This window comes from Macrobrachium nipponense, chromosome 3, assembly GCF_015104395.2.
Source record: "Macrobrachium nipponense isolate FS-2020 chromosome 3, ASM1510439v2, whole genome shotgun sequence".
Lineage (NCBI taxonomy): Eukaryota > Metazoa > Arthropoda > Malacostraca > Decapoda > Palaemonidae > Macrobrachium > Macrobrachium nipponense.
The window spans coordinates 70220939-70236271 of NC_087202.1; positions in this window are offsets into that span (position 1 = coordinate 70220939).

Consider the following 15333-nt stretch of genomic DNA (forward strand, 5'->3'; position numbering starts at 1 on the left):
CTGGATATTCAGAATAATGATAACTACGAAACTTTAATTTATCCTGAATTATTACTAAATAATAATAATACAGGAAAAGCAGTTCAGAGGTGGTTATCTTCTGTAGGAGAAACATCCTTTATACTTCAAGGAATAATTACTATCTAGCTTCCGTAGGAGGAATATACATGTGCTTCATGGAATAATTATCTAGCTTCCATAGAAGAAACATTCGTATGCTTCGTGAAGTAATAGTTAGCTTCCTTAGGAGAAACATGCATATGCTTCATGGAATAATTAGCTATTTTCCTTCGGAAGAACAATTAAAAGATTCATGGATTAGATAACTAGCTTCCTTAGAAGAAAACTCCTTTGCTTCATGGAAGAACTAGCTAGCTTGCTTGGGAGGAACAGCCAAAAGATTTATGAAATAATTAGCCATCTTCTTTAGTAGAAATATCCATATGCTTCATGGAATAATGATCTAACGTCCATAGGAGAAACATCCATAAGCTTGATGGAATAAATAGCTAGCTTCTTCTGAGAAACATCCATATGCTTCATGGAATAAATAGCTAGCATCCTTAGGAGAAACATCCATACGCTTGATGGAATAAATAGCTAGCATCCTTCGGAGAAACATCCATATGCTTCATGGAATAAATAGCTAGCATCCTTCGGAGAAACAACCAAATGCTTCCTGGAACAAAAGCTAGCTTCCTTCGGAGACACATCCATGTGCTTCATGGAATAATGAGTTAGCTTCCTTAGGAAGAACATCCTGTTCTCCATGGAGTAATTAGGTAGCTACCTTAAGAACATCCATATGTTATGGGAAATCAGCTAGCTTCTGTATGAGGAACATCCATATGCTTCATTGAATAATTAGGTAGCTTCTGTAAGAGGAACATCAATATGTTTTATGGAATAATTAGCTAGCTTCCTTAGCAGGAACATCTATATTATTTATGGAATAATTAGCTAGCTTCTGTAGGAGGAACATCTATATGCTTCATGGAATAGTTATGTAGGTTCATTTGGAGGAAAATTAAGAATATCTTAGTTCAACCAGACCACTGAGCTGATTAACAGTTCTCCTGGTGCTGGCCCGAAGGATTAGATTTTTATTTACGAGGCTGAGAACCTATTGGTTGCTTAACCACATTATATCGAGAAATGAATTTCTAATCACTAGAAATAAATTCCTCCGATTCCACATTGGCAGCACCTTGGAGGAACATTCATATGCTTCATGAAGTAATCAGCTGGTTATTTCCTCTATCTTCTGTCAAATTATGATGTCGAGGATAAACTACGACCATTTACTGGTGTATTACTAGATTTTGATATATTGATAAAAATACACTTAAACTGCTATGCAAGGACTATTGTTCTCGTCTCCAGTGGGAATAATACTAATCTAGTCGTCTACCTCTAATATGACAATAATCATTGTAAAGTTTTAAGTTTTAAGAGTATTTTTATAAAAATATCACACTTCAATGCATCATCTTTAAAAACGCGATTGTCTATCACAGTCTTCATTTTGCAGCAATATGAAATAAATTTTTGCTGTAAACTATTTACATAACAGTACATCATTCTAAAATAGAAAAGGCATAGAATAACTATAGTTCAACTTATTTTTTAATTTGATCAAAAGTCAAAACTCGGTGATAGTCGATTTAGCTGGCTAAATCTGAGTAGAAGTAATAGAGATTAAAGTTGATGTGAAATTATTTGTTTTGATAGCCAAATCACCAAGTCAAACATCTACCACGTTCCTTAAGCCAAACAGGAAGGCTCAGATCCTGGCCATGGCAATTGAACATCAATTATAATTCACCTTGGATGTAATTTATTTCCATGGAGGGTGTATATATATATATATAATATATATATATATATATATATATATATATTTTTATATATATATATATATATTTATAATATATATATATATATATTATATGATATATATATATATATATATATATATATATATATATATATATGTACATGTATGTATATATGTATTTATAAATGTGTGCATATATATATATATATATATATATATATATATATATATATATATATATATATATAATTAGAATATATATTATGTATATGCATTTGTATATTTGTAGTTGGGAATGGTGGAGGAGGCGCAGCAGCAGTTGACTCTCAGCTTACAGAGTTCCTCCACCCCCTTGAAAAGTCAGACTCTAGCTGGGTAGTAGGGAGACCCAGTAGCATTTTAAACTCTGACCTGCAGAGTCCCTCTGCCCCTGCAAACAGGCGTTGCTGGATTGGTTGGGGAGTCCCAGCAGTTGACTCTCAGCCTACAGAGTTCCTTTGCCAGTCTGAAAAGGAGTTAACTCTGTCCTGTGAGAGTTTCTCCTCCAACTGGGGTGGAGAGGAGCCCCTACAGCTGTTGAGCCTCAGCCTGCCCGAACACCTGTTGACACTTGTGCAAGAGTTCATCTACCCTATATGCTGGTGAGAGGCTCAGGAGCTGTTGACCTCAGCCCACAGAGTTCCTCTGCCCGTTTGAACAGCTGTTGATTTTGCACCTGTGAGAGTTCCCCCGCCTGCCCATCCCGCCTGCCATTGTGGTGGGCAGGTTCAGCAGCCATTGACCCTCAGCCCAAAGTGTTCCTCTGCCTATCCACAGAGAGAACCAATGGCGGTTTTGATGGGCTGAGGAACTCTGCGGGCTGAGGATCAACAGCTGCTGGGCCTCTCCACCACCCGGGCGGGTGGAGGAACTCTTAACAGGTGAGATTCAACGGCTGTCCATTGACCCTCGGCCTGCAGTTAAACAGCCATTACATCTCACCTGTGAGAGTTCTTCTGCCTGGTGGGGAGGCCAAGCAACCATTGACTATCAGCCTGTAGAGTTTGTCTGCCCATCCAAAAAGTCATTGAATCTCGTTTATGGAGTTCCTTTGTCTGGTGGGGAGGTGAGGAAGCCCAGCAGCAGTTGATCCCCCCCCACCCCCCCAACAGAGTTCCTCTGTCATTAGCATCTGTTGAGACGCTCCTGTGATTGTTTCCCCTCCCAATAGGGTGGAGGGGAACCCAGCACCCAGATGTGTTACTCTGCCCATCCAAACAGTTATTGATTCTTGCACCCAAGCTTTTTATTCGTGAGTATTAAAAGCTTGCAAGTTCCTTCACTTATTGAAATGGTGAGAGGCCCAGCAGCTGTTGACCCTCAGCCAGCAGAGTTTTTCTGAATGTCTAAATAGCTATTGACTCTTGCTGTGAGAGTTCCTCTACCTGGCAGGGTGGAGGGAAGGCCCAGTGCCCCTTGACCTTCAGTCCAAAGTGTTCCTATGTCCATCCACTGTGAGAGTCAACTGCTGTTCAGATGGGTGGAGGAACTGTGTGTGCTAAGGGTCAACAGATGTTTTCCCATCCAAACTGATGTTGACTCTTGCCTGCAAGAGATCCTGTGCCTGCTGGGTGACCCATTGACTCTTGCCTGTGAGAATTTCTCTGCCCACTGGGGTGGTGGGGAGACCCAGTACCTGTTGACTCTCACCTGTGAAAGTTAATCTGCCTGCCAGGGTGATGGGGAAATACAGCAGCAATCGACCTTCAGCCTGCAGAGTTACTTGGCCCATCTGAACAGCTGTTGATTCACCTGTGAGAGTTCCTCCTTTTGCCAGGTTTAAGTGGTACTTGAGCAGCTGTTGACATTAGGCCCATAAAATTCCTCTCCCTGTCTGAAAAGCCTTTGAATCTCTCTGTGAAAGTTCTCTGCCTGTGTGAAAAGCCTTTGAATCTTTCTGTTAAAGTTCTCTGCCCACTGGGGTGATGACGGCCTTTTGACTCTCTTGTGAAAGTTCCTTTGTTCCCCTGGATGGTTGGGAGGCCCAGCATCCTTTGACCCTTGGCCCGAAGTGTTCGTCTGCCTATCTAAAAAACTGTTGACTCTTGCTTGTGAGAGTTTCTCTGTCCACCTAGATGGTAGAGATGCCCAACAGCAGCCAGTGACCCTCAGCCTGTTGACTCTCGCCTGTAAAGAGGCCCAGCAACAATTTACCTCCAGCCCACAGAGTTTCTCTGTCCTCTGAACAGCCATGGACTATTGCATGTAAGAGTTCCTCCTTCTGCTTGTGTGGACGGGAGCCCCAGCAGTTGTTGACTCTCAGTCAACAGAGAATACTCTTCATCTCTGAAGAGTATTCTCTGCCTATCCAACCAGCCATAGACTGTTGCTTGTGAGAGTTCCTCTGGTGAGGCACAGCATCCATTGACCCTCAGCCCAGTGTTCCTCTGCCTGTCCACTGTGAGGGAGTATGGTTGTCAGGAGAGATGGAGAAACTCTGCGGGCTAAGAGTCATTGGCTGCTAGGACTCAAGACAACCCCAGAAGGCAGAAAAACTCTCATGGGTGAGGATCAGCAACTGTTCACCCATCTAAAAAGCCACTGACTCTCGCCAGTGAGAATTGTTCTGCTTGCTGGAGTAGTAGGGAGACCCAACAGCCATTGACCCTCAGACCACAGTGTTCCTCTGCCTGTCGAAATGTTTGTTGACTCTTGCTGATGAGGGTTCTTATACCCTCTAGGGTAATGAAGAAGCGCAGCAGCAGTTGACACTTAGGCCAAAAAGAGTTCCTCCGCCCGTCTGAACAACTGTTGACTCTTGCCTGTGAGAGTTCATATTCCCAAAAGGGTGGTGGGAGGCCAAGCAGCTGTTGTCTCTCAGCCAGCAAAGTTCCTCCACCTTTCTGGACATTAGTTGAGTCTTGCTTGTGAGAGTTTTCTCCTACTTGGGTGATAAGAGACCCAGCAGGAGTTAATTGCCCTACTGTCCTAACAGCCTTTTGACACTCCTGTGAGTTTCTCCACTCATCAGGAGGTGGGGTGGCCAAGTGCTGATTAACCTTCAGCCTGAAGTATTCTCTACCTGTCCGAACAGCCTATTTTTCTCTGTCCACCTGGGTGGTAGGGATGCTCAGGAACATGTACTGACCCGTAGCCAAAATTGTTCCGCTGCCTGTTTGAACAGCCCCTGACTTTTGCTTGTGAGAGTTCCTCCACTCGCAGGGATGATGGGGAGACCCAGCAGCAGTTGACCCTCGACCAACAGAGTTCCTTCACCCACCCAAACAGCTGTTGACTTGTCTGTGAGAGTTCCTCCTCCTGCAGGGCGGTGAGAGGCCCAACAGTCATTGATCCTCAGCCTGCAACATAGTCTACCCCCATTCAAGCAGCCATTGATTATCACTTGTAGAGTTCTTCCACCACCGGGGTAGTGGGGAGGCCTAGCAGCTGTTGACCCTCAGTCTGCAGAGTTCCTTCACCTGACCAAACAGGTGTTGGCTCTCATCTTCATTTAGTAGCTTTTCAAATTGGTCCTTTCGTCTCCTTGTAATTTACCAATCTCCTTGGAACTGTTTAATCTGTACCTTTGGCTTGCTTTACTAGGGTTGTGTTCTTTTTGCTTTTGTTTCTTGCCTGGCTAAACTGAAAATCTTTCCTTTCCCATTGTTGTTTGTAGACCTTTATACAACTGTTCATATGCTTTACCCTTTGCTTTTGTTATTACCATCATGGGCTTCATTGTTACTCTCTTTGTAGATGATGCTGTACTCTTCTAATTGTTATGCCAAGTGTTCTAATTTTTTTTTATATTGTAGTATTACTTTCCCTTAAGGTACCTTTATCACAACTTAATATGACTCCACCATGCGGTTCTAACATTCATGTACATACATTTTTTAACTTGACCAATCTACCAGTACCCTTTATTTTGATTACTTTCCAAGGTCGAACTCTGTTAGTGTTAACCACGTGATTTTCTTGTGCCCATGACATTTTCGTCTTGGCTCCTTTTATTCTCAGCTGCAAGTCAGTTGACTGAGTATTTTGAAAATTTATATGAAATAGATTGTGTAAGAGGTAGATCTCATGGTATGCAAGAGTGGGGTTGGTTAATGTAAATTGAGAATAGTTGTGAAAGTGTGTACAGAGGATGTAAAAGGGCACTTACAAGGTTGCAGAATACGTATAGAGGTTATAAAGGTATCTGAATTTGAGGAGATCACAATTGAGAATTATAGGCCATAGCATTATCTAGCATACCGGGGAAGTTCTTTGGTAGGGTTTTGGTTAATAAAGTTAGACATACTGGAAGGATTGCGAGGGAAGAACATTATGGGTATAGATAAGACGGGTATGTGGGTCAAGTACTGTTTGTCATGAAGCAGATATGTGATTATGCATGGAAAAGGCTGTATGTGATGTATATACATGGATCAAGAGAATACTCATGATGGAAATGTGATGTAGGGTGTATGGTGTAGAATGTAATTTGCTTTAAGGTTCTGTTATATACTATGGGGAGATGATTCACTAAAAATAATATAGTATTATATCCATAGTGGTTAAATATTTCATTGAGAGAGCGATGAGAGTAGGAAGAGGAAGTACAGAGCGATGAGAGTAGGAAGGGGAAGTAAAAGTTTATGAGTTAAGAAAAAATGCTTATGAATAAAGCGTGGGACAAGCATGCAGTGTCATTTATAGAGAAGAGAAATTGGGGAGTCAGATGAAAGACTTTGAAAGTGTTTGCAAGAGAAGATAATTGAAAGTGATGGTTAGAAAACATAAGGTTACCAAGAGAAATGAAGTCCAGGAGGATGGATTATTTAATATTATTATGCAGAATAAAAGAAGGAAAAGATAATTTTGAAGTAAATGTCATAATGAGGGTCAGATCAGTTAAGTCATAACAGGTGGAGCAAGGAAGGTAGCTAGAATTCTAATGTTTGGAAAGATAGGAGTGTTGAGGATACAAAAGTTTGAATGTTTGAAAGGGTCTTAATTGAAGCGAAATGTGACTATTAAATCTAATTGAAAGGAAAATGTAGTTGTTGACATTACTTATTTGTATAAAACTTGTGGAGAAAGATGATTTGAAAGTGCGAAATATGTAGAGATTTGACGAAGGTGAAATAAAGGGGTTACTTCGTGTGAAAGATGAATAGAAGTTTTTGAGGGTGTTTTAGCTAATTGGTGATAATGGAGGATGATAAATTTATGAAAAAGGTGTGTAATTTGGAAATATAGGGTGTTATGCTGAGAAAGTACTAGGTTGAACGTGTACAAAAGGTTTAAACAACAAAAGATAGTCATCTGTTTTCTGAACCTTGAATACTCCCTGATTCCTGTAGAAAGCTCCAGAGGAGGGCCTCCTAGTCAAACCTGGATCCATGGGTTCCTCAGCAAGGCCAGGAAGAAACCCATCTTAGAGAACAGTAGCTCCCAGGCTCCCGTGCGAAGCACCAGGGACCCTAGGCTCTCTAAGATCTATACAATGACGGGAAAGAGGAAAAAATAGACAAGAAAGACAAAATCTGCAACCTTTTGAAAAGAGGGAATTGCAGATTTGGAGAAAGATGTTACTACAAACATCCTAAGATATGTCAAAACTATGAAATATATGGTAAATGTGCATACTTAGATGGATATGGGGATGATTGCAGAGATCTGCATCCAAAAATATGTAAAAACCTAAAAGAAGGAAAAGGATGTAAGTTCGACAAAAAAATGCAAATATATGCACCCTGTAGCCATGAATCATAATCAAATAAATAACCAACCAAGTAATAAAATCCAAAATAAGAAAGAAACAAATAAAGAGAGAAATCAAGAATATCAGGTAAAAGAGAAAAGCAAACCACCATGAGATATGCAGAGGTGTCAGAAAAACAAAAAATTTCAAAGCATCAGCTCCGAAATTCTACTCAAGAGATAATAACTGTATTTATTATGCAAGAGGATATTGCAGAAACGGAGAAAATTGCAGATTCAGACACAAAATGAATAATTATGATGAAGGAAGATCAAATATTATGGAAAAGTTGGATTTTTTAATGTCAGAATTTCTGGAAATGAAAAAAAGAACAACATACCAGAACAGGAAAGAGACATGGAAAATCCTTATTACTACCAGTATTAAATGAAGGAGAAAAACACGCAAACCATCATAGTGATGAATGCGCAGGGTTTAGTTACGAGTAACTCAAAAAGAAAAATAGAGTACTTAGAAGAACTAACCCAAAATGAAAAGAAAATAGATATAATGAATATAAGTGAAACCTGGTATTCCCAAGAGACTGGGAATGATGATCAAATAAAAGGGTTCCAAACTTATAGATCAGATCGAAAAAATAGGAATCAAGGGGGAACCGCAATATATGGGAAAGACAAAAAACAAGGAAAAATATATGAGAAATATAGTAACTCAGAATGTGAACTAATAGCGGTAGAATTTGAATCTGAAAAATTGATGAAACATAGTAATATATAGACCTCCTAATACTAAAGAGTTTGACTTAATAATTGAAAAATTGGATGATATATGTAGAAATCACAAGGACTGGACTATTCTCCTATCTGGTTGGACTTCAACTTTCCTTTCGTAGAATGGAAAGAACGAATAGGAGATTGTGGTTGTACTTATACATATAAAAAAGAGAGTAATAGTAGTGCAGAAGATAAGAGGCAATTTGAAAAGCTATTAGATATGCTACTAGAATACAACATTCAACAAATAAATCACCTGCCAACAAGAAAGGAAAATACTTTAGACCTAGTATTTGTGAACGAGATGAATTATGTTAAAGAAAATAATAGTTTATAATGCGAATATTTCAGACCATAATGTCATAGAATTAACAGTTCATTCCAAAGCAAGTGAAAAATAGAGATAAGCAAGAAATGAAAAAGTGGGAAGGATATGGAAAATACAACTTCTACAGTTAAAAATATAAAAATGGTTCAGAAATTAATGAAGAATTAAACAAAGATTGGGATAAAACATTTTTCGTAAGTGATGACATAAGGGTAAAATATCGGAGATATTATATAAAATATTGGAGAAAAATAGTGGAAAAATATATACCGAAGAAGAAAAGTAAACATCATTCATGCATACCAAGAGACAGAAGGATCTTGTTCCAGAAAATCAGAAGTGGAAAAAAGAATAAAATGCATGGAAAGTTATAGAACTAAAAAGTAAGATAGAAAATGCAGAACACAAGATTATACAATCAAAGAAAACGAAAAACGGGACTTGGAAGAAAAAACCCTATTAAATATCAAGCAAAACCCAAGCTATTATACTCATATGCGAAGAAGATGAATAAAAGAAGAATAGAAATAGGCCCTCGAGAATTGAATGGGAGATTAACGAATGAAAAAAAGGAAATTTGCAACATACTGGCAGAACGATATAAGAGAGAATTCACTAGAATAGATAATGAAAGATTAATGATATAGAAGTAAGGGATGAAATAGTGAATATTTAGCTGACATAGATATTAATGAAGCTGATATTGTGCAGGCTATTAATGAAATTAAAATAAAAATGGAGCTGCTGCAGGGCCTGATGGAATTCCTGCTATTTTGTTAAAGAAAGTAGTTCATTCTATCGCAAAGCCACTTGCAATATTATTAAGACAAAGTGTAGATACAGGCAAGATGTATGATGAGCACAAATTAGCATATATTACCCCTACTTTCAAAAGTGGATCAAGACTAGAGGCAAGTAATTATAGGCCTGTGAGTCTAACATCACATATTATGAAAGTGTATGAAAGGGTAATGAAGAAAAATATTATGAAACATTTATTTAAAAAATAAAAAATTTTCTTTTTTGTTAAAATAAAGGACAACTAAACATGGTTTCGTACCCGGAAAAAGTACACAAACCCAACTGTTAGTCCACCGTGAGAACATATTCAAAAATATGAAAAGCGGAAATGAAACAGATGTGGTTTATTTTTTAGACTTTGCAAAAGCTTTTGATAAAGTAGACCATAATATATTAGCGAAGAAAATTAGAAAACACAATATCGTGGATAAGTAGGAAGATGGTTAAAAGAATTTTTACACAACAGAAAACAGATAGTTATTGCAAACGACGAGAAATCGGATGAAGTCAAGGTAATATCCGGTGTGCCACAAGGGTTTTGGTAAAACGGTGTTAGCTGCAATACTGTTTGTTATATGATTGAAGACATAGACAATATGTGAAGGACTGCGGTAGTGAGTAGTTTCGGGGCAGATGACACAAGAAATAAGTAGAGAAATTACTTGGTGATGAAGCTAAGGAACGCCTCTACAAAGAGACCTTAACAAAGTATATGATTGGGCAGAGGTAAATAGGATGGTATTTAACTCTGATAAATTTGAATCAATAAATTATGGAGACAGAGAAAGAAAGCTATATGCATATAAGGGACCTAATAATGAGACCATCACAAATAAGGAAGCAGTTAAAGACCTTGGTGTGATGATGAATAGGAACATGTTATGCAATGATCAAATAGCAACTCTGTTGGCAAAATGTAAAGCAAAAATGGGAATGTTGTTACGGCACTTCAAAACAAGAAGAAAAAGCTGAACACATGATTATGCTTTATAAAACATATGTTCGTAGTCCACTTGAATATTGCAATATGTATGGTACCCACACTATCAAAAGGAAATATTGCACAAATAGGGAGAGTGTACTGGTAAAACAAAGGTCCTTTACAGCTAGAATAGAAGAAGTTAAGGACCTAGACTACTGGGAAAGACTACAATTCTTAAAATTATATAGTCTAGAAAGGAGAAGAGAACGCTACATGATAATTCAGGCATGGAAACAGATAGAAGGAATAGCAGAAAATATCATGGAACTAAAAATATCAGAAAGAGCAAGCAGAGGTAGATTAATATGCCCAAAACTATACCAGGAAAAAAATAAGGAAGAACACAGGACATTAATCCACTACGCACCAGCATCGATAATGCAGCGTCTATTCAATGCGTTGCCAGCTCATCTGAGGAATATATCAGGAGTGAGCGTAGATGTGTTTAAGAATAAGCTCGACAAATATCTAAACTGCATCCCAGACCATCCAAGATTGGAAGATGCAAAATATACCGGAAGATGTACTAGCAACTCTCTGGTAGACATTAGAGGTGCCTCACACTGAGGGACCTGGGGCAACCCGAACAAGATGTAAGGTCTGTAAGGTAAGGTCTGTAAGAGAACCTGTGCCATTAGCGCACCTCACACGGTGCACTGTAGGCATAACTTGAGGTTTTTGGCAGCGTCCTTTCGGACCCTAGCTGCAACACTTTTGTTTCCTTTTACTGTACCTCTGTTGATATCTTTCTTCAATCTACTTTCCGTCCTTTTCTAACAATTTTTTCATAGTGCAACTGCGAGGTTTTCCTCCTGTTACACATTTAACACCACCTTTACTCTCAATTTCCCCGTCAGCGCTGAATGATCTTAGAGGTCCCAGCGCTTGGCCATTGGCATAAATTTTATATTCCAATTCCTAGGCTCTCTCCATAATTCCCCGATTAGTGCCTCTAGTAATGTTTATTGTTTTGTACTGAACTGCCATTGAAAGGCTGGAGACCTGAGACTCGTAAAATTGGTCTGGTATCCAGATTTCAGTATTGTTATTCTCTTATTTTTAAATCGTCAAGTCCATGAGATTTCTTAATCTGAAGCACCCTTAAATGAGATGGTGCAGTTTTTAAAAACAGTTACTACTCGATAAATTTGGAATGCACAAAGTAATTGTTTAACGTTCTTTTAAGGTCGGAAATGGGCGAGGTTATAGCTTTAGTGAAACTCTCCTTTTACCAGCCGTATAGAGCCTCTAAAAATAACAGCGGTTAAGAGTGTGAAAATGGCGATATATCTACAATTTTAGGTGCCATGGTCTTTTGGTTGCACCGGGGACATGGATAAAAAGTGGCTAACGTGTTGGATTATTGAAGTATTTTTAAAGTCGATGTGAAGGGAGAATGATAGGTTGGTTTGACTTTCTCTTGATTAGGTTTTTCTGTTGTGGTATAAATCGGCTTTCAAGCTTACGATTTACTGTATTTGTATCGATTCTGGCATAGCACTGTAGGTAGGGTATGAATGTCACAAAGTGTCATTTTTTTCATATCTCTATAAGATCAGCACATTTCTGGGAAAAGGTGCATAACGGAAAAAATGCCAACAGCCCTTGAGTGCATAATGTTAAATGTCAGTACCTCAAATTAGAAAATTGATAAATATCTGTATATCTCCCTATGTGTGTCTTTCTGTGTCTCCGTTTTGTATTTAGCCGCAATCACTTAGCCAACGCAACAGTTTTGTGATTAATCTCTAGTGTGTGTCTGTGTGTCTTTAGACGAAGGGGTTGGATATTGAACCCTCTGTCTTGATATTTCATATAATTCATTAAGATGGATGATTTAGATAACTGGTTATGATAGATTACAGTCCGAAGATTTGACCAAAGGTCGTCAATACACACTCATACTAATATATAATATATATATATATATATATATATATATATATATATATATATATATTATATAAGTGAACGCCTTTCAACATCATTGCTTGATCTCTGGTAACCTATATAAGAGAGAGATGCTGACTCCTAGAATTTTAGAAATATAGTGTAGCTGAACTATCCATTTGATTTTCTTGTAGATGAAGTCTCCGTAATTTGTTGACTGCGGTTGGTTGTTAATTTATGGAATTTAAGTTAAAGGTATGCATTTAGAATTACCCAGAATCTTGACTTGTGTTGGGGTTTTGCAGGTATATAGTTGGAAAAAAACACTGCATTTGCATACCATCAATACAGGCTACTGAAACCTGTGAAGGTGGATGGGTGGAAGAGTTTTGGGACATCTGTCAAACGTTTTCAGATAACTGTGTTTAAACTGTCATAGATTAATGGTACTGGATGAGAAGGTTCTGTTAGCGTCGCCTTTATTCAGTTGACATTGTTGCTACTAGATTTTTACAAAAGTCGTAATTGCTCATTAAGAATTATAATTATGTACTCAAGATGTTACTCTTAAAATTTCGCATGTTTTAGTTCCATAAGTATTTTGTTTATTTCATATATACATTGGTAATTACTGCTGGTACTGCTGTGATGTTCGGTTTTTTAGTTTGATAAATGCAAAAGAAAACTATTGAGATGGCATTGTCTATCCGTCCGCTCTTTTGCTGTCTGCAGTCTTTGTCCGCCGCCCTCAGATCTTAAGAACGACTGAGGCTAGAGGGCTGCAAATTGTTATGTTGATCATCCACCCTCCATTCATCAGACTACCAAATTGCAGTCCTCTTGCCTCATTATCTTTTTAAATTTTATTTAAAGTTCAACCTAACCATAATCATGCTACAGGCAACGACCTAGAACAGGCCACCATCTGGCCGTGGTTAATCTTTAATGGGCCGTGGCTCATACAGCATTATACCGAGACCACCGAAATATACATCTATTTTCGGTGCCCTTGATTATACGCTGTTCAGAAAACTCGATTACGCTGAAGAAACTTCGGCGCTTTTTTTTTTATTGTAAAAAATTATGTTTTGTCTTTTTCCTGGTCGATGTTGACTTATTCTGGAAAGGAGTCTCACAAGTTGATGTTCACGAAGTCATGTATGATGTAGTCCGCAATGAAAAGAAACTAATTGTCGTCTATTTACGATAATGACTCATAAATCAAATAACAACCAGGGAAATCAAATTACTAATGATGATAATAACGGTTTTGAAGATGATGACAGCTGGTCTGTTTTCCCCAGACTCTTCCATGGGGCAGAATTAGTAAGAGTCACGTGATACCTTTAGGGCGCATGACCAGGGTCACATGGTTATCATGCTAGGAATGCCTCCCTGAGAATCTTTGCAAGAAATTGGCATCTCATAAAGTGATTAAGGCTGACATAGAAGTGTTTTCTTCACGTGCTCGATCGCTTTCATCACGGATCACTTTCAGATGGTAACAGTCCAGGAATGTATCTTGTCACACAGTCCAGCAATGTATCTTGTCAGGACGAGTCATGGTTGTGACCCGCTGGATAGAAGTTGTAAGCCTTTCAGCAAGCAACATAAGATACAAATCTTGAACAGTCCTCTGATGTGTGTGAACATGAGCTGATATTAAGCTGGAGAGATGATACGTAGATGGCCAGTATTTCCGACACTTGGCGAAAGTATCCTGTCTTCATGTTAATGGAAAACGCACGTGGGTACTAATAGCTTAAATGTTAGGAGATTGTAATTGCTGTGAAATGAAACTCACGGGGCCGATACAACTTTTTATGAAGTGAAAGGAAATTACCTAAAACAACCCGAAAACTTGAGCTTCATCGGTCCCACTAAAAATGGTATTTTAATTCATGTAGTCAATTTATTATCGTAGAAAAAAATAAAGAAAGAAAAAGATTGCATTTTGAAAGCAACGAACGACATTCCCAGTGATTCTTTGATAAAGTAAGAAATTCGGAAAGGTAAATTATTAATCAATTCTTCGTTCAGTGTTGAGAGATGAGGAAACATCATATATTCTTCATGACTACAGGATGCAGTCAAAATAAGTTTTAATGGCACAACAGATTTTGAATAACGCCACAAGCTATGAAAGTTGAAATAAGAGGAATATCCTCAGTTACTTCAAATGATTGAAGAAATAATAATTACTTTGATTAGATTTCATAATTAATATTGTTTTAACAGGACAAGTAATTCCTCATGAGATTTGTTATTTTAGACTAGTGTTGGGTCTCATGACTTTTGTACAGATTAACAGGCTCAGGCTATGCTAAGTTGTGTAAAGAAATCTCGTGAATTAGCAGGATAACATGAATGGCTGAATAGGATTTACTGGTGACTTGACCGAGAAATTAAATTTGCCAATTTATATGAATTTTTGAGCAGGAAGAAATATATATGTTTAGATACCCCTTAGCCGTAACACGGGAAAATAATGTGCTTTCACAGTAACTCAAAGCTTGCCATCCATAAAGTGCCCAACTGTTACTTCCTTCTATATACTACTTCAAGGTGCCCAACAAGTGATCTCTGTAATGTCCTTGATGTGCCCCACAATTACTTTATTTCCGTTGAATTTTCCAGACGAGATGACAAGTTTTCCAAAAATCTTTTGCAACCTTACTGGTTTTTTCAACATCTTGAGTTAGTGGTTCTTTTTCTTATAAGTTTTTAGACTTCCAATCTTTCTTGAAATGGTGACGATGCTTCTTCATTCCTGGCTTGTGAAAGTATAATTTATCAGAGGTTTGTGATGATTAAACGTCAGATATTATGTAACTGAGTAGTGACCGTCTTTCATTTATGGATTCATTGAATAGTAGCCCCATGCTATATACTACTATTGACGTCAAGGTGGTAAAATATTAATTCATTCCAATATTATGTTTGCAAGTAATAAAAGCGATACAAAATAGAAAAAGTACGCGAAAATATTGATTTATAAACGGAAGGCATAATTCGTGAGCAGTGAAACCA